Genomic DNA, 24,532 nt, shown 5'->3' with positions numbered 1-24,532 from the left:
CACAAGCCTTTCTCCCTTTCTGGTGCCCTTCCTTGCAACTCGATAATCTGGCAGATAGACAATGCTGTGTAAGGTACTGGGTGTTCTCTTGCTGGTTGGGTGGTTACAACATACTCAGTAGGCGTTTTGTTCGGCAGATACGCTACCATTTTGGTGGCTGTGTTCCCCATTGATATTTCGTCTGTCCTAGTTAGAGCACTTGATGACTGCCACAACAGAAGGCAGGAATAGGGCTTCTATCAGTATTTCTAACAACCCTGCAATGCTGCACTAATGACCCATCAGCCCTCCAAAAACCCCTCCTATTCCAGCGGGATAGGCCGGTGTGCCCAGTTGTTGTGACATACATGGGTCAGAATATATTGTGACACCCTCGGGACACTCTTAATGCTTCAATGAGCACAATGAGTTCTGCCGCCTGTGCAGAATAATGCATGGGCAATCTTTTTATAACCATCGTCTCGTACGCCCCTTCTTCAAGTTGTACCACTGCTGCCCCTGTATGTCTTTGTCCATCCTCCTGGTCAATTGTGGACGACCCATCAACAAAGAGTACCTCACCCTCCGTCAATGCGCAATCTTTCGCTTTGGGGATGTCATCCTCTTCCCCCTTGTATGTGGCGCAGTCGTGCACCCTCAGATCCTCAGCAGTGGGCATAACTGTTAAGAAGGTGGCAGGATTCAAGGTTTTGCAGCTAACCACATGAATGTGGGGCTTGGAAATAATAATCTTGTATGCCGAAGATCTCTGTGTAGGCAGAGTGGACTTAGACCTTTCTATGGTGGCAAATAGAGAGAATGTTCCACAAACAACGTAACTGTCAAAACCAGACAGTCTTTATCACAACCCCCTCTTTGCCTGTAGCCAATTTGCAGCCAGACTTTCCTCACAAGAGCACAGTCTGTAGGAGTATGAGAAAGCACCTAACAGACTAGTGGCTTGAGTGAAAAGGCAGGAGCAGCAGCAACAGAGCTAGAGGAAACAACAATAACAGCTGTTTAATACTTTGATCAAAAGTACCAACCGTGTCCGACACCACCCTCTATTTCCCACTCTTACCTGCTCCTTGAAGAACAAGACCCGAAACCTACTTGGCCACAACAGAGGAAATGTAATGAAGAACCAGATAAAGAAGGTCCAGGAGAAGTCCCGTAATCCCAACAGAAAAGGATTGACAACAGTTTGTGTCGTACTGCAGAGCGTTCCAGTATTTAGTGAAAAGAGTGACCAAAGAAGAAAACAGGAGAGCGTCCACAGCAGTCACTCTTGTATCCAAATCAAACAATCCTCGTAGTTCAGCAGAGCGTCCCAGGGTGTAGGTAAGTGAGTCCGTGTATGGAGGTGTGGAGGAGGGGACATAATAAACAAGAATAGGAGGAGTAAAGGAATGGAACTGAAAGAGAGGAAAATACAGGTAAGTAGCGGGTTCAAGCAGGAGCGGGAGGTACTTGACCAGGTTTCATAAGCGATTATGCTGAGTTGCAGAGTTCCGGGGTCGCGACGTAACAAAACGGTAGGCAGTAGGAATCCAGGTAACATATGCCGTGTCAGGGGTAACAGGAATCAATCCAAAGGAGCCGAATACCAGAAATCCGGGACAGTTCAAAAAGGTCAATCCGTAGTAACAGGCCAAGGAGTCAAAACAGGTTCAAGAAACAAGATTGCAGAAAACGGATACTACAAAACTGGCTGTAAAACTCAGTTAAGGAGCACCCGTTCCGTGTGCGCAGCAAGAATAAGTAGTACTCACATACAGACACGAACGACGGTCCGTGCGTATCACTTGACCATAGCGCCTGACTCGATTACTAACACGGAATGCTGGATGCTGCAGTCCACACAGAACCGCTGTGTTTTCGGCATTGAGCCAAACGCCAAGGAATCTTCCAAGTGATTGGAGGGGCAATCGCAAGTCTTTGTGACTTTAAAAAGGGTCGATTCACGACAGTACCCCCCCGCAAAGGGCATCGCTCCCTGGAATCTCGCAGGCGTGTTTGCCAAAAGGAGCGCAAAAGTCGAGAAGCATGTAGACTGGAAGCCGGTTCCCAACTCCTGTCTTCCGGACCATAGCCTTTCCAATCAATCAAATACGAGCGCACCCCATTCCTCACTCATGTGTCCAGAATTGCGTGAACCTCATATTCTTCTTCACACTGCACTTTCAGTGGAGCTGGAGATACAGGGAGACGAGTGCCAGAAACATATGGACGGAGTAAGGAAACATGAAACACAGGGTGTACACGCCAAGTGGAAGGAATTCGTAGACGCACGGCAGCTAGATTGATGCAATGCGAAACCTCATAGGGGCCTAGATAGCATGGCAGAAGCTTCGTCTTGCCCCGAAGAGTAAGGTGTTTGGTTGACAACCATACCCGGTCACCTGGAGTGTAAACAGGGGCTGGAGAGCGATGTTCCCATCTGCGTGTTCCTTAGTGCGACGCTGGGCGGCTTGGAGGTGGCAAAGAACAGAGGTATGTATAGAGAGCAGCGAATCCCTCATTTTCTTAGCAGCAGGAATCTGGTCTAAGGAAGGAAGGACGGCAGGAAGAGTCCTCGGGTGCAGGCCATACAAGGTGTAAGACAGAGAACATCCTACCGATGAATGTTGGGAATTGTTGTATGCGAATTCAGCGATTCCCAACACAGACAACCAATCCGACTGATGTTGTAGACATAGACAGCGGAGGAACTGTTCCATGGTAGCATTAGTACGCTCCGTTTGGCCGTCTGTCTGCGGATGATATGCTGAAGACAGACGAGCATCGATGCCCAGAGCACTGGTTAATGCACGCCAGAATCGTGACGTAAATTGCGATCTCCTATCGGATATCACCACTGTGGGCAGTCCAAAAAAGCAGACTATATTGTCGAAAAACAGAGAGGCCAACAGGGAGGCCGATGGGATACCTGGACACGGAATAAATCGAGCCATCTTGGTAAACTTGTCCACCACTACTAGTATTGCCGTCCTACCCTGAACCATAGGAAGATCCACTACAAAATCAAGCATAAACATGTACCATGGGTGCGGAGGCAATGGCATATTCATATTCATCAGAAGACCGACTGGTTTACCTGGTTGGCGCAATCATTGGGTACAGACGGTACACGTGGCAACATATAGATCGACTTCTTTTTTCATCCTGGGCCACCAACCCCATCGGCTTAATAACTCATGAGTTTTGGTCCGGCCTGGGTGTGCTACCAGTTTGGAATCATGGGACCACTCAAGAGCCATTCTCCTTGTCTTGATGTCTGGCAAAAACAAGAGGCCATGAACATAGGGAAGACCCGACACCAGTGTAGCCCCCAATTCCTCAAGAGATGAGACATGATCCTTGGCCCATCACCGGACCAGATCCAACAGTGATGAAGAGGCTGCACAAACAAAGACTACTGATCCAGTTGGCAAAAATCCGTGTTACTGGTTTGTTGGGAGTACAATCGGTGCCAATCCGGGACAAGGCGTCTGCCTTCCCATGTAGGGGGCCGGGACGATAAGTCACAGTGAAATTGAACATTATGAAGAAAAGGTGCCAGCGTATTTGTTTGGCCTGTGACAGAGCTTGCAAGTTCCTATGATCGGTATAAACGGTGACCGGATGTCGGGCACCCAAGAGATGATGCCTCCATTCCTTAAACGCAGCCCATATGGCCAAAAACTCTCTGTCCATTATTGTATAATTGCGTTCAGCAGGTGACAACTTCCGGGAGAAAAATGCCACAGGGTGCAACTGTTGCGTAGAAGGGCAGATTTACAGCAACAGCAGAGGCATCAGTTTCTACAATAAACAGGAGAGATGGGTTTGGATGTTGTAGAACAGGCGCTGTTGTAAAGGCCTCTTTCAAAGATTGAAAGGCAAACTGTGCATCAGAGTTCCAAAGAAAAGGAACGGTAGGGCTGGTAAGGCGTGTAAGGGGAGCTACGATTTCTGAAAAGGAAACAATGAATCTGCGATAAAAGTTTGCAAAGCCCAAGAAGGATTGTAAGGCTTTTACAGAAGTGGGGACAGGCCACTCGAGCACTGCCTGGACTTTGGAAGCACACATATGGACCCCTTCTGCTGATATTTGGAACCCTAAGAATTCAACTGAGGATGCATGAAAAACACACTTTTCCAGTTTTGCGTATAAGGAGTTTTCTCGTAAACGTTGCAAAACAGAGCAAACACGCTGAACGTGTTGAGACAAATTATCAGAGAAAATCAAGATATCATCCAGGTATACCACTACATAACAATCCAGCATGTCCCTGAAAATATCGTTGACAAAATGCTGGAAGGTGGCTGGGGCGTTACAGAGGCCGAAACGCATTACACAGTATTCATATAGACCGAACTTGGTTGTAAACGAGGTCTTCCACTCGTCTCCTTTTCGCATCCTGACCAAATTGTAAGCCCCCCTTAAATCCAACTTGGTAAAAATGGTGGAGGATGTCATTTTGTCGAGCAGTTCGGATATCAAAGGCAGTGGATACTGATTTTTTACAGTGATTTTGTTTAGAGCTCTATAGTCCACACAAGGGCGTAAATTCCCCTCTTTTTTGTGCACAAAAAAGATGGGGGACGCAGCAGGAGAGCGAGATGGCCGGATATGCCCCAGCCGTAGGGCATTGTCTACGTACTCTCGTAGATGGTCCTCCTCCTTTTGTGCCACGGAGTAAACCCTGCCATGTGGAATCACTGCCTCAGGGACCAAATCAATTGGGCAGTCATAACTTCGGTGCGGAGGACGTTTTTCAGATAACTTCTTGTCAAAGACATCAATATACTGCTTGTATATTGCAGGTAACTCCAGGGTAGGTGTTTGCGACGTTGCATTAACCGAGGACACATTAGCGACCATAGCCAGGCAAGGCGAGAGCTCTGGAATAACTGGAGAGTCCAGACATCGCTTGCGGCAATGTTCAGAAGAAAATTGCACTGTTTGTTCAGACCAATCAATAACAGGATTATGTGTTTGCAACCAAGAAAGGCCGAGAATAATCCCGAATTGTGGAGGTGAAATAAAGTCAAACGTGATGTACTCCGAGTGACCTTCAGCAGTTGACATCCGAAGAGGCCCCGTCTGTTCCGTTATCTGACCTGATACCAGACGGGAACCATCAACGGCATGTACTTCTTCCGGGATCTCTTTGATGATAATGGATAATCCATGGCGACCAGACAGCTGGACGTCCATGTAATTCCCAATGGCGCCGGAATCAATCATGACGGGGCTGGAAAATGCCTCCGAACCAGGAGCGGAAAAGTACATATGAAGGAATACGTGAGAGGGAGAACAACTGACCCCTGAGCCTTGTATCTGCTGACTCGTCCTGCAAGCTCGAGTTAAGGACGAGTCTTGGCGATTCCCGCCAACTTAACTGGTCTTTTGGGACAGACACGAATGTAGTGACCTGCCTGGCCACAATAAAAACAAAGGTTGTGAAGCATGCGTTTTTCCCGTTCTGTCTTGGACAAAGGCCCTCTGATAGCCCCTATTTGCATGGGCTCTGCTTCACTTGAAGCGCTGGTGGTACCCGTGTCTGGTTTGCCAGAGGTGCGGAGTTCTGGGTGTCTGCGTTCTCCCCGTCTCTGCCGCTGTCTGGCATCAACTTGTAAGACCAGGTCAACCAGTTCTGAAAAAACAGACGGTACTGCTGGTACTACTGCTAGGGCATCTTTAAGTTTGTCGGAAAGGCCCTTATAAAAGACAGCGGCTTTCTTTTGTTCTGGCCACGAGGTTTCAACCGCTAGCTGGTTAAAGCGAGCAAGGTAGGTCACAAGGTCCGTTTTTCCCTGAGTGATAGCCAGAAATTCAAGATCAGAGGCTTGTGCCTTATGTCTCATGTCAAACACCGCATCCATAGCTTGGATGAGAGTGTCAAAGTTATACAACACTGGGTCGTCCCCCTCTAAAAGAGGATTAACCCAGGCAGCTGCTGTTCCACCCAAGTAGGACAGAACAAAGGCAGCTTTCGTTGTGGCATCTGGAAACGCCAGGGGTCGGCAAAGAAAATGCAAACGGCACTGGTTTACGAAAGTGCGATACGTTTTAGGGTCTCCCATAAAACGTTCTGGTGGAGCAAGAGGAAAAGGCCCTGGCAATACCACTGAGGTCAGAGCAGAAGGGATAACTGGGGGTGTCGGGGGGGCCTGCAACTGTTGCAGCCTCACCAAATTCCTCATCAGGAGGTAATGGTTGTATAAAGCTCTGTAACACGTCCATACGTTGGTTTAAAGTCGTATGGGCCGATGGCATATCTGCACGCAAGGCTGACAAGGCTTGCATGAGCGCTTGCACTGGATCTGGCCCCAGAACCATTTCACAGGATGATAATGGTAGGCTCCTTAATCTGTCAAAACCAGACAGTCTTTAACACAACCCCCTCTTTGCCTGAAGCCAATTTGCAGCCAGACTTTCCTCACAAGAGCACAGTCTGTAGGAGTATGAGAAAGCACCTAACAGACTAGGGGCTTGAGTGAAAAGGCAGGAGCAGCAGCAGCAAAGCTAGAGGAAACAACAATAACAGCTGTTTAATACTTTGATGAAAAGTACCAACCGTGTCCGACACCACCCCCTATTTCCCACTCTTACCTGCTCCGTGAAGAACAAGACCCGAAACCTACTTGGCCACAACGCAGGAAATTGAATGAAGAACCAGCTGAAGAAGGTCCAGGAGAAGTCCCGTAATCCCAACAGAAAAGGATTGACAACAGTTTGTGTCGTACTGCAGAGCATCCCGGTATTTAGTGAAAAGAGTGACCAAAGAAGAAAACAAGAGAGCGTCCACAGCAGTCACTCTTGTATCCAAATGAAACAATCCTTGTAGTTCAGTACAGCATCCCAGGGTGTAGGTAAGGGAGTCCGTGTATGGAGGTGTGGAGGAGGGGACAAAATAAACAAGGATAGGAGGAGTAAAGGAATGGAACTGAAAGAGGAAAATACAGGTAAGTAGCGGGTCCAAGCGGAAGTGGGAGGTACTTGACCAGGTTTCAGAAGCGATTATGCTGAGTTTCAGAGTTCCAGGGTCGCGACGTAACAAAACGGTAGGCAGTAGGAATCCAGGTAACGTATGCCGTGTCAGGGGTAACAGGAATCAATCCGAAGGAGCCGAATACCAGAAATCAGGGACAGTTTAAAAAGGTCTATCCATACAAGATTGCAGAAAACGGATACTACAAAACTAGCTGTAAAACTCAGTTAAGGAGCACCCGTTCTGTGTGCGCAGCAAGAATAAGTAGCACTCGCATACAGACATGAACGACGGTCCGTGCGTATCACGAGACCATAGCGCCTGACTCGAGTACTAACACGGAATGCTGGATGCTGCAGTCCACACAGAACCGCTGTGTTTTCGGTGTTGAGCCAAACGCCAAGGAATCTTCCAAGTGATTTGAGGGGCAACCGCAAGTCTTCGTGACTTTAAATAGGGTCGATTCACGTCAGTAACTAAGCACCCCATTACAATAGTAGAACTTTTTTCTATAGCAAATGCAGCAGCTGCTAAAGCTTGTTCGCACGCAAACTGCTGTTGCATCACTGAATCCAATGTGCCGTTGTAATAGGCCAATGGCTTATGGCCCATAGTGCTCTTTGTGTCAATACTGCTGTCATGAGCTGGCCATCTGAATGTGAGAACAAGTAAAATTCCTGCGTGTAGCCTGGGGAGGCCAGTACAGGTGCTGAACTAATGACGTCTTTTAAATCGTCAAACTGTTTGATCATGTCTGCAGTCCACTGTAACTTAGGATTCTTTGTTTTTGTGCTTCCCTAAGGGCTTGCAGAAGTGGTCTTGTGTATGCCGCATAATCTAGGATCCATGCCCTATAGTAGTTGCACAGCCCCAACAATATCTGCATTTTTTTAACTGAGGCGGGTCTGGAAGTGGCGCATACTGATGCTGCCCATTCTGGTAGTATCCTTTTACCATTCGCTGATATGAACTGCCCTAGATAGAGCACCTAATGTTGGCAGTATTGCAATTTAGCCTTGTCAACCTTGTACTCCTTATAGGCCAGCAATTGTAGGAGTGTAATGGAATCCCTTCAGCAGTGCTGCTCACTGTCACTACACACTAACAGATCGTTCACGTACTGGATAATCGTACTGGGCACTTGAATATTTCCCAATTCAGCATGAAGTATCCTGCTAAAGATACCCATGCTCGCAAAGTGCCCTGAGGTAGTCTAGTGTGTTTGAAACACATTTGGTCCTTTGTAAAGGGTGTGAGGTACCTCGACTCAGGATTGAGTGGAATCGAGAAGAATGCATTCTTTAAGTTGTAAGGAACTCATGGTGGCAACAGTAAAGACAGACACAAGTGATCACAGTTCAAGGGTGTTTATTGAACTATAAATGCAGGGTGGAAAAATGCCTAACCTAAACCTAAATCTAAGATGGGAGCAAGCGTCGACCATCAAATGAATAATAAGTCAGTCCAAGCGGCTTCATGTCAAAATAAAAGGGCCTATACTACGAAAAACATATTGCCAATTCCTTACAACTAATTACAGAAAGAGTGTGGGATAGGGTATCAAAATAAAGGAAACAGTGTTCAAATAATAAGTCAGGATGTGATTGCCTTGAGGTCTCCCTTCCCCACGTTTTTAGCACGGGACAAGGTGGGACTTTGGAGCACAGAACACGCTTGAGCATTCAAAGCACGAGCTGACAGTTCCATTCCAGCTGGCACAGAAAATACTTGCACTTTCTCAGCACGAGCCGACAGTTCGGTTCCAGCCATCAGATTCTTTGATGGTAAAGTCAGTTTTCAATAAAAGTCTTTCCCTCGAGGCCCTGATGTATTCCATAACAAACAAACACAATACTTTGGGTGACGGCTTCACCCCTGGGTTCCCTTCTTCTGGGCGCAAACCCCTCAGTAATTGTATTCAACAAATTTACAAGACAGTTCCCTTCTCAGTGAACGTTGGGTGATAGTTTTCCACCCCTGGATCTCCCTCGGCTGGGCTCAGATCCCCAATGACAAGGAGGGCACTTCCCCTTGTCTTGCAATACTTGTTGCTTTCACAAATCTTAATGTCTTTTTAAACAGGCTTTCGGGCTTTGCCCCTCGTTGTCAGTTTGGTTGTATACGAATTGTTCGTTTTACAACTGTTCGAATTACAATTGACCTTTTCACAAGTGAGCGAATTGTGAAGGTCAATTGTAACATATATGTGGGGGGAAACCCCCCACAACCCCCCACCCAACGCCAAACCCCCCAAAACCCATATATATATATATATTTACCAAACCGATATATGGGATACATTACTCACCGTAATCGTATTTCTGATACTTGTATCTGCTTAGATTCACATGCTGTGCATAGGCCGACATCTAGTGGAAGCTGCGGAGTATTACAGTTTGTTTTTCGAAACCCGAAAATGGGCGTCGACACAGGGCGTGCCAGTAATACTATCCCTAGTGTGACGTCCACTGTACCCAAGATCCCCAACGCGTCTAGGATCCTCAGATTGTATTTTTTCTGACATGAGGTAGCATGAGGAGTAGCGCGAGTACAGATAATCCAAGCAGATAGACAGAAAGGTAAGACTACAAGCAATCATGCGCCTTCTCTCAGAGGGGAGGAAGGGTGGGTCGCATGTGAATCTAAGCAGATACAAGCATCAGAAATACGATTACGGTGAGTAATGTATCCCTTCTGAGGCTTGTGGAATCTGCTTAGATCACATGCTGTGCATAGATTAGCGAGCAGTACCTGAAGAAGGAGGTGGGATGTGAGAAGGGTCATGAGCAAATAAGTGTCTTAGAACCGCTTGTCCCACTTGTGTATCTGCCTTGGAATGGGTTGTCAATGCAGTAACACTGAGTAAAAGTGTGAATAGAGCTCCAAGTAGCTGCTTTGCAAATGGTGTCAAGGGGTACATTTGCAATGAAAGCCAGAGTGGCCCCAATGCCTCTAGTAGAGTGGGCTCTTGGGGTGAAAGGCAGAGTTCTTTCAGAGAGTGAGTAACACAGCTGGATACAGTTAATAATCCACTTCGAGATGGCACCTTTAGAGACGCGATCCCCCTCTCTGCCTGTAGCTACGGAGACAAACAGTTGATCTGTCTTTCTTAGCGGTCTGGTTTTATTTACATAGTAGAGGACCGCCCTACGCTCATCTAGGGTGTGTAGTTTCACCTAAGCCGAGCTTTGCGGGTTCTGGAAGAAAGCCGGAAGCTCGATGGACTGATTTACATGGAATTTTGATATAAATTTAGGTGAGAACCTAGGGTGTGTGCGTAAAACCAGTTTGTCTTTATGGACAGTAAAGAAGGGATCCTGCACTGACAGAGCCTGAATTTCACTGACCCTTCTTATAGAAGTAATAGCTACTAAGAAGGCCGTTTTATAAGTCAGGTGTTTGAGACTGCTTTTATGCATGGGTTCGAAAGGGGGACCCATGAGCTTGGCTAGCACCACATTAAGGTCCCACCCTGGTGGTGGGTTTGAAATAGGAGGGTGAAGTATCTTTACTCCTTCCATGAAGGCTTCAACTACTGGTACTTTCCACCACAAAACCTTGCTATGGGAAGTGGTGTAAGCCGACAGGGCTGCCAGGTGTACTTTCAGTGAGTTAAAAACCAATCCTGCATCTAGCAGGTGGAGCATGTATGTAACAATAGTGGAAGGAGTGCAATCAACCGGGTTGATTTGTCTACTCTGGCACCAGATAACGAACCTCTTCTACTTGTCAAAGTAACAGTGCCTTGTGTTTGGTTTCCTAGATTCCTTTAGGATGTCCATACACCTCTGTGGTAAATTGAGATGTCCAAACTCTATGACCTCAGGAGCCATGCTGCCAGGTTCATTGAGTTGGGTTGCTGGTGCACTGTTTGACCTTGGTGCTGGGACAGTAGGTTGTACCAGGCTGGAAGTTTGATGGGCTCGCACACCGCCATCCTGCGTAGGTGTGGGAACCACAGTTGTCTTGCCCACATGGGAGCAACTAGGACGAGCGTCATCGACTCTCTGTTCATCTTGTTCACCACTTTCCTGATGAGAGGAGTTGGTGGAAAAGCGTACGCAAACATCCCTGACCAGTTCATCCACAGGGCGTTCCCCTGGGAGTCTGGTTGGGGGAACCTGGATGCAAATCCTGGGCATTGTCTGTTTCCGCTTGTGGCGAATAAGTCTGTAGTGGGGAAACCCCACTGAGAGAAGATATCTTCTACGACCTCTCTGTGTAGAACCCATTTGTGTTCCTCTGGGAGGGAGTCTCTGCTCAGAGCATCCGCTAGGGAATTGAGATCCCCTGGAACATGTTGTGATGACAGGAAGATGTTCCTTCTGAGAGCCCATATCCAGATTTTCTGGGCAAGCTTGGACAGATTTGGTGAGCGAGTCCCTCCCTGCTTGTTCAGGTAGAACATGGCTGTTGTGCTGTCCGTCCGGATTTGCACTGACAGGTTTAGTAGGTGGGGCTCGAACGCCTGAAGCGCTCTGAATACTGCCAGAAGCTCTAGCAGGTTGATGTGGTTCTTGGCCACTGAGTGAGACCAGAGACCCTGAGCTGTGTGGTGAAGATGGTGAGCTCCCCACCCCGTCAGGCATGCATCTGTAGTGACTATTGCCTGTACTTCGGGATTGTAAAAGGGTTTCCCCTGTGTGAGATTGTCTCTTGTCCACCAGTGAAGGCTTTGTACCAGTGTTGGCGAAACGAGCACTAGATCGTCCCACTGACCACTTGCCTGGGACCACTGTTTCGCCAACCATTCCTGCATGGGACGCATGCGCAGGCGCGCGTGGGGGACCAGGTAAATACATGACGCCATCATGCCCAGTAAACGCATAGCTTTGCGTACCGTTATTTGTTGACCGGACTGATAATGCGGAATTTGCAGTAGTATATTCCGAATTCTTTCTTCTGAAGGAAAGGTCAACCCCTCTTGAGTATCTAGGATTGCTCCTAGGAATTGCTTGGAGGTGCTTGGCACCAGGCTTGACTTCTTCTCGTTGATTGAGAAGCCTAACTCGTGGAGGAGGTTGATCGTTCTTTGAATGTTTGTCCTGCAAATTCCTGGGGTTTCCCCCGTTATGAGCTAGTCGTCCAGATAAGGGTATACTGGGATTGCCTCCCTGCGTAGGTGTGCAGCCGCCACCGCCAGTACCTTGGTGATTACCCTTGGTGCTGAAGCTATCCCGAAGGGCAGTACCTTGAATTGGAAGTGTCGACTGTCCACCTTGAAGCGCAAAAACTTTCTGTGCGCTGGGAACATGGAAATATGAAAATAAGCATCTTTCATATCCAAGGTTGCCATGTAATCCCCCTTTCTTAGGAGGGGGATTACCTCTTGTAGCGTAGTCATGCGAAACCTTTGGGGCTTGACATACTTGTTGGCAGGCCGTAAGTCCAATACTGGGCGCATTGTCAAATCTTTCTTTGGCACAAGGAAGTAAGTTGAATAAATACCCTTGTTTACCTGGTGTCCCGGGACGAGTTCTATCGCGTCCTTTTCTAGCAGAATGGCGATCTCCTCGAGGAGAATCTTCTGATGTTCTAAAGAGTGTACTCTTTGTCGTGGAGGAAGGTTGCGGGGACGCTGCAGTAGTTCTATACAATAACCTGTGGATACTGTTGACAGCACCCATCTGTCTGATGTGATCCCTTCCCAAACCTGGGTGAAGGTGGAAATGCGTCCCCCTACTGGGGTTGCGTGAGAAGGGACCCTGAACTGAGCGTCACTGCTTTGGTGGAGGCGTGCCGCCTCCCTTGTTGGGGCTACCTCTGCCTCTACCACGACCTCTCTTATTACCCCTGCCGTACCCCTGGGTAGACTGTTGGTTGTTGTTCCACTGTGTACCCTGTCCCTGGGAATAGTTAGATCCTCTCTGGGAATTTTGGCCGCGTGGGTGACGAAAATTACTATTCCCTCTCTGGTTAGGGGGTTTATTGGTTAACTGGCCAAGGGACTTGAGTGTTTCGTATTCGTCCTTGGCATTCTTTAGTGCGTCTTCGACCGCCTTACCAAACAACAGATCGGTTTCTACCGGTTTGTCCAACAATGATGCCTGGGTTTCTGCCTTAAAACCAGACTGCCGTAACCACGCATGTCTTTTGATAACAGTGCCTTCCGCTATCAATCTGCCTGCGTTGTCTGCGGCGTCGAAGGTTGCTTTCAAAATGCAACCAGACACGGCTCTACCCTCTGCGGAAATCCGAGCTAATTGGCCCTTTAAAGGTTCAGGAGCAGAGGCTATGAGTGCCGCGACTTCTTCCCACTGATGGCAGTTGTAACTGGCCAACAGGGTGGTGGAGTTTGCAATCCTTGCTTGATAGGCGGACGTTGAGGCTACTTTCCTGCCGAAACCGTATAGTTTTTTGCTCTCCTTGTCGGGAGGAGCTTCGGACGTTGATAAGGGTGTTCCAGCCCTCTTAAGAGTGTTGGTGACAACTAGGGAGTCTGGCTTCAGATGTCCTCTTATATAGAGAGGGTCAGACTGGGCCGCACTGAAAAGTTTTTCAACCCTGGGATTGACTGCTCTGGTGAGGTTCGGGTTCACCAGGGACGGATCTATTCTTCGCTGAATGGACTTAAGGATAGGGATGGTCTGGGCAACAGGCCTCCTTTCTCCCACTAACTCTTCTGCGAAGTCCCTCTCCTCCTGGACACCGTGGGTGTCAATGTGGAAGTGTTCTGCTGCGCGTGCGAGAACCTCGTTTAGGAGGGGTTGGTTATCGACCGGGGAGTCGGTAACCGGGGCTTCGTTCTCTACCGGGGAGTCTACCCTGTATGTTTCCGGGTCCTCCTCTTCCTCTTCCAGGTCCTCATCATCCCCATAGTAGCCCGTCCCGGTTTGCTCTTCTACCATGCCAAATTCTTGGTCCTCACCAAAGGATGCCTCTCCTTGATACATTGAGTATGGTCTTGAGTATGGTTGTACCTCGAAGGGGTCTGACCTCATCGGTGTTTCAAACCGGGGCTTTTTATTTGGGGGGATAGGATCCTTAGAGCTTGAGGGTGTCGCCCCTTGTGGGTCAGACGAGAGGAAATGTTCTGGATTTTTATCCTAAAAGTCAGCTAAAGAAGACATTCTTGACATGACCCTATCTATGTCTTCACTGGACCATTTTTTGGAACTGGGAATGACTCTCTCAGCAAGTCTATGGGATTTATCTTGCGTAGCTTTGCTGGTTTTAGACATATCAGCAGACCTGGTCTTGTCTGTCTGTCTAGGGGGAGTGGTGTGTTTCACAGGTGTGGAAGAGTGCAAAGGTTGTTTCTTCTGCTGTTTTCCCCCCTCCCCGTGAGTGGAAAGGAACAAGTTACTTACCTGTAACTGTTCTCCAGCATGGGTCTGGCATGGATTCACATGCTCATGAATATTCCCCGTCGTCAGGCTGGGAATCCTTGGTAAAGAAAAAACCAGTATCAGTTTCGTTTCTGATCTGTCTTTCGTAGTAATAACCAATCACTGGTCTCTGCGTCATACTGACCACAGCCAATGACTGCCCTCTACCTGAGCCCCGCCTCTGGCAGCCATCTTCAGATTTGGAAGCACGTGAAGTGGCAGTATGACCAAGTGAAGAGCCGCAGAGGGGTAGGCGGGAGGGTTCGCATGTGAATCCATGCCAGACCCATGCTGGAGAACAACAGTTACAGGTAAGTAACTTGTTCCTTCTCCAGCATGGGGTCTGGCATGGATTCACATGCTCATGAATAAAGAATACATAGCAGTACACACATGCACAACCACGGGAGGTGGCAAAGGCTCAACATTAAGCATCACATCAAACTCAACATTAAGCATCTTACCTCCTCAGCAGGCTCACCTCAGGCGAACAGGTTGTGCAGCACTGCTTGGCCGACCCTGGACTCCTCCCTGGAATCCCGATCGACGCAGTAGAATTTCGTGAAGGTGTGCGTTGACCTCCACGTAGCAGCCCTGCATATGTCCAGCAGGGGCACACCAGAAAGGAACGCCGTGGTAGCTGCGATCGCTCTGGTGGAATGGGCTCTCGGACGGCCAGGCAGCGGTCGGTTTGCCAACCGATGACAGTACATGATACAGCCGGAGAGCCATCTGGAAATGGAAGCCTTCGAGAGTGCCTTCCCCTGATTGACAGGTCCAAAATTCACAAAGAGTTGTGACGTCTTCCGAAAACACTTTGTGCGGTCCACGTAGAACTTTAGCGCTCTAGCCACATCCAGCGAGTGCAAAGTCCTCTCAGCCGGCGACGAAGGCGACGGGAAGAACACAGGCAACACCAAGGGTTCGTTGAGGTGGAAGTCCGACGGCACCTTGGGCATGAAGGAGGGGTGCGTCCTGAGCACTACCCTCGTGTCGTGAAAAGTCAAGTACGGGGCCTTGCAGGAAAGGGCCTGGATCTCTCCCACTCGTCGTGCGGAGGTGATGGCCACAAGAAACGCTGTTTTCCACGACAGAAACTTCAACGGGGCCGAGTGCAGAGGCTCGAACGGAGGTCCCATGAGCTTGGTCAGCACCACGTTGAGCTCCCATGCCGGGGCCGGAGCCTTCACCGGCGGGAACGATCTGAACAGTCCCTTCATGAACTCTTTCACCAGACGATGAGACCACAAGGACGTCCGCCCCGTGGTTCTGGTGTATCGGGAGATCGCAGCAAGATGAATCTTGATGGACGCGTGTGCCAGTCCAGCTTTGGCCAGCGTCAGCAGGTACGGCAGTACTTGGGGAGCCGTAATCCGTAGAGGGTTAATCTTCTGTGCGTGGCACCAGACAGAGAACCTCTTCCATTTGTGTCCGTAGCATTTCAGAGTCGAGGACGCCCTGGCCTTTGCAAGAACCTCTCTGCAGTCGGCCGGTATGTCGTATCCTCCAAACTCTAGCGCTGCAGGAGCCAGGCCTGCAAGTTCAGTGATTTCGGGTCGTGGTGGAGGATGGCGCCTCCTTCCCTGGAGAGTAGATCCGTGTCCACCGGCAGCTTGATTGACGGGGACGCTGACAAGTCCAGAAGGTCCGGGAACCATATCTGCCTCGGCCACGCAGGTGCGACGAGGATCATCCTGCACCGTGACCTCTTGAGCTGGTTGATGAGCCGGATCAGCAGTGGCAATGGAGGGAATGCGTAAAGGAACAGGCCCTCCCAGGGAAACGAGAAAGCATCGCCCATGCTCCTCGCCTGGGGAAACCTGCTGGCGAACCTACGGCACTTGGAGTTCGTCGCCGTCGCGAACAGGTCGATCTGGGGTGTGCCCCACCGTTGGAAGAGGCGATTCACTAGATCCTGTCGTAATTCCCACTCGTGGCACGAGCGCAGCTCCCTGCTGAGTGAGTCGGCGATGGTGTTTTTTATCCCTGCCAGATGAAACGGCACCAGAAATATCCTTTGGGCGACGGCCCAATGCCACAGGCCCTGCACCTCCTTGGACAGTGCTGGGGACCTGGTTGCGCCCGGTTTCCTGATGTAAAACATGGTGGTGGTGTTGTCGGTGAAGATCCTCACCACCTTGCCCTTGAGGGACAGAAGGAAGGACCTGAGGGCCCAAAACACTGCACGGAGCTCCAGGACGTTGATACGTAGTGATTTCTCCGTCGGGAGCCAAAGGCCCCTTGCGTGCAGATTTTCGGTGTGCGCTCCCCACCGTTCCAGGGAGGCATCCGTGGTCACTGTCTCCTGGTGGGCTGGGGTCTGGAAGTCCATGCCCGCCGTCAGATGCGCGCGGGTGCCCCACCACCGGATCGCTCGTCGGAAACTCTCGTCGAGTGTGATCCTTTCCTCGAAGCTGCCCGTCGTTTGGATCCAGCGCGCGTCCAGGAACTCTTGCAACGGGTGCATCCGGAGCCTGCACAGGGGAATGAGGTAGATGCAGGAAGACATCATTCCGAGGAGGGACTTGATGGACCTCACCTTGGCCGCGTCGGCCACCAACATCCGTTGTACCTTGCCCAGGATGGTCCTGGTCCTCTCCTCCGACGGGGAGGCCAGAAGGGACACTGTGTCGAGCCTCGCTCCCAGAAACAGTGCGTCTTGCGCGGGTACCAGGTGGGATTTGGCGTAGTTCACGGAGAATCCCAGGTCCGTGAGAAGCTGGACGGTCCTTGCCGTGTGGTCCACGGCGAGCTCCCTCGTCTTGGCTCGGATGAGCCAGTCGTCCAGGTAGGGGTAGACGTGGATCCCCTCTCGGCGCAGCTGCGCCGCCACCGGTGCAAGGCACTTGGTGAAAACCCTGGGTGCCGACCGTAGTCCGAAGGGGAGGGCTTTGAACTGGTAGTGACGCCCTTGGACCACAAACCTGAGAAATTTTCGGTGCCCCCTTAGGATGGGAATATGGAAGTAGGCATCCTCCAAATCCAACGACGACAGGAAGTCTCCTTCCTCCAGCTGACCCAGAACGTGCTGGAGGGTGACCATCCGGAACTTCTGAGCCTTGATGAACTTGTTCAGACGTCGCAGGTCTAGGATGGGGCGCCATCCTCGCGTATTCTTCTTCACGAGGAAGTATCTCGAGTAGACTCCGGAGCCCCGAAGCCTCTTTGGGACGAGTTCGATGGCGCCCTTCCTGAGCATCGCCTTTACCTCCAGGAGAAGCTGCGGGACGTGAAGCTCTTTCCTGGCCACTGGGGGGACGCGCGGGCACCTTCTTTGAAACTCGAGCGCGTGGCCCCGGGCTAAGGCGTCCAACACCCAACGGTCGGTGGAGATGGACTCCCACACGCTGACGAAGCTCGCCAGCCGGCCTCCCACCGGGGTGCTTCGGTGGGGGCCCGACCCCACGGCCGGTTCAATCCTGTTTCGACGAGGCCTTGCCGCCTTGACCTCCTTGGCGACGACGGCGGGGTCCGCCCGACTTGCCTCGTCACCTATAGGCCTCCTGAGACGACGAGCGGGCCGCTTGACGATAGGTGGAGAAACCGCCGCCGGAACCTTTGGAGGCGCCCTTGCCTCCGCTGCTCCGAAAGGGCGGCCGTCGTTGTTGCAGAACCCCAAGGGCCCGGGCCGTCTCCGTGTCCGCTTTAATGGCCTGAAGGGAATCGTCCACTGTTTTCCCAAACAGGTTGTTCCCATCGAACGGCATGTCCAGGACTCTGGTCTGTACGTCTTGACGGAAGTCCGTAGCCTTGAGCCATCCACGCCGCCTAAGGCACACGCCGTTGCCCAACTGGCGAAATCCCGTATCGGCGATGTCCGTCGCAATAGTGATGGCGTGGTCCGACGCCACCTCACCTTCCTGTAGGATCTCCAGGGCATCCGCCCTCTTGTCGTCCGGTAGGAAGTCCAGCAGAGGAGCCAGTTTGTACCATAGCTCCCTGTCGTAGCGGGCCACGATAGCCAAGGTGTTGGCCGCCTTAATCGTTGGCCGCCTTAATCATCGTCGCTGCAGACGAGATGACCCTGCGTCCCATAGAGTCCAATTTCTTTCCCTCGCCGTCCGGCGGGGAAGTCGATGTGGAGGCCGCACCCCCCCCGCTTTCTTCCTGGCAGCCGCGGAGGCGACGGAGTCCGGGGTAGGCTGCGCCCGGAGGCACAGGGGGGCCGCGTCCGGGACCCGGTACTTCTTTCCGTACCGGTCTCTTCTCGCTGGCGTCGTGGAAGGGTTCTACCAAATGTCGTCCAGTAGAGGCACCGCGAGGACCGTCTTCCTCTTGGCCTTGCGCCGTTGATAAAGGAATCCTTCCTTTTTCTTCTCCTCAGGGCAGAGTTGGAAAAGATCGGATGCCCTGGCGATCATGGAGTGGAACGATCCAATCTCGTCGGGCGGAGAAGCCCTGGTGGGAGGTGAGGACGGAAGATCCTCATCGTAGACCTCGTCGTCCGTACCCGTCGCGGCCGTGTCAGTCCCCGTATCATCCCCTCGAGTCGTGGACAGGGAGGAGGGCTGGACGGGGCGCGACGGCTGAAAAGGAGGTGGAGGGTGAATCCTTCTTTTCTTGGGAGGAGGAACGCCAGAAGGTCCCGGTTCTGGGTCCCCCGACAGGAGTGGTTCCTCCGCTGGCAACGGTAGTCTCGTCCTTATCTCCGTGCATAAGGACTGTATAGCCAACAAAATGGCCGCCGAGTTGTCTTGCGGCGCTGGCAGAGGGGAATCCGACGGGCGATCAGGGCCCCGTCGGCGCCCTCGGCGATGTCTTCGTCACCCGCGTCGGGATCCATCCCGACGGGCCGGTCTTCTTCCGGTCTTCTTAAGACCTCGATCAGCTCTTCCTCCGAGGTCGAAGCCGAGTCTACGACGACACCCTGCCCCCCCTTTTTCTTCTCCGCTGGAGATTTCACGGGGGTCCTATCGATGGGCATAAAAGAGGACTCCCTCCGAGGTGGCAGGGAGACTCTGAGCCCCGAGGTCGCCACCACTGGCGTAGCCTCCAAAGTCTGAGCCAGGGCCGCCGCGACAGTCTCGATACAGGCCTTGGCCGGATGGATTAAGGCCTTCACCACCTTAGGTGCGCCCACCGCCTTATCCTTGAGGGGGGGACACTGCCTCGCTCCCCCTCTGATGGGGCCTTCGAGCTCGACCGGGGCCTCTCCAGGAGCTTCGCCGGGTGCTCGGCCTTCCTCTTACCCGACCCAGAGCGTTGGCTCGTGGTTGATGGTACTGGGGAGGGTGCGCCCTGCCTGGCGCCCGTAGAGCCCGACCGTTCGGCGCTCCCGGTGCCAGCGGACTTACGGTGCTTGGCCTTGTGTTGGACCCCCGTCGCCGGGGCGTCCTCAAAGGTCTTAGAAGACCGCTCGGATTTCTTCCTCTTCTTCTCGCCGGACGGGCTCTTCCCTTCCAGCCAGTTGGCGAGACGTTGATGGCGGTCCTTCATGGTCCGCTCCGACATGTTGCCGCAAAACGCACAGTCCTTCTCCACGTGCGTCTTGTCCTCATGTAAGCAGTAAAGACAAAAGGAGTGTTCGTCCTCCTTAAAGACGTTCTGCAGCTGGCATCCAAGGCAGACCCTGAACAGCTTTCCGGGCGTCGAGCTTCCCTTCTCCTGGGCCATGTCCGCGGGCCCGAGAAAACTTCTGGAGTCCTCCAAAAGCGTAGCTCGACGAAATCTTCACCCTTGAGGGGCGCAGACGAATCCGACACGGGTCCCCGTTGATCGGATGGAGTCGGTGGAGCTTGAGGCTCTTTTGACCGAAAAAAAAAAATGAAGTTTTTTGAGAAAAAACATGAAAAAATAGCACTAACGCTCGGGAGCAATAGCACGAGGATCCCAACACATGAACGTGCGGTAAAAATCTGAAGATGGCTGCCAGAGGCGGGGCTTAGGTAGAGGGCAGTCATTGGCTGTGGTCAGTATGACCCAGAGACCAGTGATTGGTTTTTACTACGAAAGACAGATCAGATACGAAACTGATACTGGTTTTTTCTTTACCGAGGATTCCCAGCCTGACGACGGGGAATATTCATGAGCATGTGAATCCATGCCAGACCCCATGCTGGAGAAAGTGTTTTCCCTGTCCTTTCGTGGCTCCGGAGGTTTTCGACGCCTGGCGTCGAGGATCGGGGGTGGTGTCCCTGTCCTTCGAGCGTGGGGCCTCGCTGATTTTAACTGCGGGCTCCGACTCCTGGAGCGCCGCCTGGGGGTGGAAGTCGTCTTCGTCTCCCGACGATCGAACTTCTGTTAGCCTAGGGAGCGAGGCACTCTTGGCAAGAGTGGATGATTGCCTGGAGTCATGCGGTGATCTTGATCGAGAGCGCCCAGAGGACACCGAATCGGACCGTTCTGTTTGTGCCTCTTTCCGAGAACTCGTTGTCGTCGAGTCTCGGTTGGATTTAGTGTGTTTAGTGTGTGTAGTATGTGAAGCGCTTGTGTCGCTGGGGATCTTCCCCATAGCCGCCCTGCCGGACGACCTTCCGAGGTCGGGGACCTGCGCTCGGCTGTCTTTCGACGCCGTAATGCCCTCGCCGTCCGAAAGTACGGCGTTGCTGCCGTCGCTGAAGGCGCCCTCCGCTGCCATGGCCGCCTGCCTGGCGTGGTGGGCCCAACGCTTCGTCGAACGGTCCTTAAGTGCCTTAGGTTTAAACCTACTACACGCTCTGCAGTTCGCTTCGGGGTGGTCCCTCGGCAAGCAGAGATTGCACGTGGCGTGCCTGTCGACCCAAGGGTATTTGCGATTGCACTTGGGGCAGAATTGAAAAGGGGTACCCTCCATACGCACCTTGAGGCAGCGGGCTGTTAAGTGTAGGAAATGTATAAGGTGTACCTATATACCAAGAGTGTAGAGTATGTACCACCCCGCACTCTCCCTACTTGCAGGGCCGAGGCCAGAGGCCTTCCAAGGCCCGGGCCGAGGCCAGAGGCCTTCCGAGGCCCAAATCCGTCGTGCAGCAGCCGATGGTCGATTTCTTCTCCAGCCGGCGTCGAGTTGTCGAAGTTCGACGTTGGGGTGGGGAAGGATGTCAATAGATTCTTTAAATTTTTAGCAAAAGTATGGCTAAGGCCAGGGGACTCTGCAAGATGCTTCCGACCAGTATGGCAGAAAAAAACAATCTGAGGATCCTAGACGCGTGAGGGATCTTGGGTACAGTGGACGTCACACTAGGGATAGTATTACTGGCACGCCGTGTCGACGCCCATTTTCGAGTTTCGAAACACAAACTGTAATACTCCGCAGCTTCCACTAGATGTCAGCCTATGCACAGCATGTGATCTAAGCAGATTCCACAAGCCTCAGAAATATATATACGGTCAATTGTGAAAAGGTCAATTGTGACCCTTTAAATTCGGTCAATTGTTCATTCGAACAATTGTTAAAGAACAATTTGGGTAATACCATCAGTTTCCCTCTGCCGGGTTCACTCTCGCCGACTTTTCCGATAAACAGTTCATGTATTAACTTTTCACCATGCAGGATTCACGTCCCTTAGCTTTCGCAATCATCTGCTGGTCAAAGACTTTCAACGGTACCGAGGATTTTATAAGACCCCTGTATGACCACTTTGACCGCTTTTCGCCTCTTCCCAAGGGCTTCTGGTTACGGTAGTCTTTCTACCATTGCCGAGTTTCCTGCCTGACGACCCTGCGTGGTGCCGGCCTCCTCTGTTGGTGGTTTTCCCCCCTCTTTAACTTCTCAAAGTTGAAATTAGCCGCTGGCTACTTTTCGTACAACAGTTCGGTTTTTACTGCTCGCCTTTCTTTATCCATAGAGTCAATGTTGGTACCACCGAGACCGACGTCCTTCCCCGGCTTGGTTATCAACGGAGGAGGGTTTCGCGTACCATAGACATCTGCTGCAACACACACTGGCCTTTGTTCGCGGTCTTATGTTTCCATTTGCGGAGGTTTCACAGACCTTGCTTGGAAAAGTTAATATAACTTCTCTTCTCGTCACCCCTGCGGTCTGCGCTGTCTTTCTCCTCCTCTTGAACTGCTGTGCTGAGTTAGCTCTTGCGTCGTGCCGACTGCCTTGCTTGCATCGTGCTCTTGTGCTCCACCTTTTATCCCTGTTGGGAAGGGAAAGGGCTGTCAGGTATGCGTGATTCTGGTCTATTGCCTGACCCTGGTATTGGGACACGTCAGGTATTAGTCTGTTGTCTTTCGTGTTGTGCGAAAGTGTTCTTGTGGCAAAGGGGGGGGGGGCAGTGTTTTGGAATGTCCTACGTGGTAGGATGGGGAAAAGGTGTTGAAAGAAGAAGGGTGATACCGCATCTCGCACGTCAGTGTCCCACTCCCACTCCCCAAGGACCCCCATCCAGGTGATCCTCCCTCACTGGTCCACCCCCAAGAACTGGATCCAAGATCCAATAGCGATGGCCATCTGGATGACAGATCCCCAGGTACTAGCTAGGGAGACACCTTCAGGTTTCTCACAAAGTCCACTACAGTGAAGTGTCTAGCTTATTTAGGGATACTGCATAAAATTGTCGCAGGATTAGGAACAACTGGAAATTCGTTCTGTAAAACGAAATTTAGGAGGCACAAGTCCTGAATCATTCTCCAATTGCCCCCTGTTGATTTTTCTGACAGGGTATATCGCTGTGTTACACTGAGACGTCAATGGCATAGTGATCCCCTTGTCCAGTAGGGCCTGTATTGTCTTACTAATACCCTCCTCTGCCTCCAGTGATAATGTATATTGTTTAACCCTAGGTAGCACTGCACCTGGCTTCAATGTTATATGCACAGGGGTCACGTATTTCAGTAGTCCTACATTGTGTGGATTTGTAGTCCACAACTGCGTAGGCACGTGTTGTAAGTCTTCGTCAAGAAATAGAGGTGGGGTTAGTACTGCCATCAGGGGGCACTGCACCCTTCGGTATTTTACCATTATGTTGCAGGGAATACAAATCTCTAATATTATCTCCCCATTTTTGTCATTGTTCTCAAACAGCTCATCATCACTTCCTTTAATTGTACTGTTGGATCTAGACAGAGCACTGTGCGCCACTCACACCTGTCCCTGTCAATTCCTAGCACGGCAACCCTCTTGTCAGAGACCAACAATCCCTGTAAATCCAGCGACAATATTGTTCCCGCCACCACCTCAAGTGACACAACTGGACGAAAGATGAAATCTGTGGGCACTCGCCAACACAGCTTGGCAATCTGAGGCACCACCTCCACAAACAAAGTAATTCCATAAATGAACATGTCCGGGTCCACAGGAATCCTGTGAACCACCACCCCCCTTGACTTTGTGGCTATTATCAGCATTGCCCTTATTGCGCACATCACGGACGTGGAGCAAACTATACCGTGATCTGTGAATGATATTGCCATTTTTAGTTTGCTGAGCAGATCCCTGCCCAGTAAATTAACAGGGGAACTTTCGGAATACAGTAAGGAGGCCTGCACCACCTTCCCTCCCACCTTCACATCCAGCTCCTCAGTTTACGGAACCTTAGAAATAGCACTAGAGAATCCCTGCGTGTCAAGATATTTGCCTGATAATGGAAAATGTCTCTCCATGATACATGATTTCGTTGCACCGGAGTCTACCATAAATATGAACTGCTTGTTTTCTATCTTCACCCCCATCAAAGGTTTCTCTTCAGGGTGGATGCTCGTTGACAAGAACGGACACGCGAGTGTTCTCTATGGGCTGTCCTAATCGGGATGTGTGTTCGTTCCGAGAAATTAGAAGGGGTTAACCTCATCACTGTTGCTCCTCCAGAGGGGGCGGTGGTCCGGCTTGGTACCCTATTGACTGGGGCCACCCCACCCTGCTGTCGCTGCTGCGGGTGCCGTGCCTGTATATCACATACTTGAGGCTGCTGGTTGTATGTCAGGAGTTGCCCCTCTAGATACCTTTGATTCTGATACCCTTGGCCCTGTTGCAGATACCCTAGTCATTGGGCCCTTGGGGTCCTTGGCCCTACTGCTGTGACCTGTAATTATACCCCATTGCAGACCTGCTCCTGCATTCCCTTGCAAAATGCCCCCACCTCAAACAATTGCAACATTGTTATTTTTTTTTTTAATTTTATTTTCAATTTTAACAATACAACAATACATTAAAAACATTGTGATGGTTCAAGCTCACGTCCTCTGGGTCCAAATCCCCCCTCTTGCTCCTTGGAAGCCCCCTCTTCCTCGCTGCGGTCCTCCTTGCTGCCATTGTGGGCCGGGATGCTGTTGCCCCCCGCCCCACTGTGCTTGTCCTCCTTCAGCCCAGAGCGCAGCAAT

General features: G+C 51.2%; 1 protein-coding gene across 4 annotated transcripts in view; it reads right to left on the bottom strand.

The window, feature by feature from the left end:
- Positions 1 to 24,532, bottom strand: part of PPM1M (protein phosphatase, Mg2+/Mn2+ dependent 1M) — a 591,924-nt gene that overhangs the window by 156,782 nt on the left and 410,610 nt on the right. The window lies entirely within an intron of this gene.

The sequence above is a fragment of the Ambystoma mexicanum genome, chromosome 2p (genome assembly GCF_040938575.1).
Source record: "Ambystoma mexicanum isolate Mex_15411 chromosome 2p, UKY_AmexF1_1, whole genome shotgun sequence".
Classification (NCBI taxonomy): Eukaryota; Metazoa; Chordata; class Amphibia; order Caudata; family Ambystomatidae; genus Ambystoma; species Ambystoma mexicanum.
This window is presented reverse-complemented; position numbering and strand designations above follow the sequence as displayed.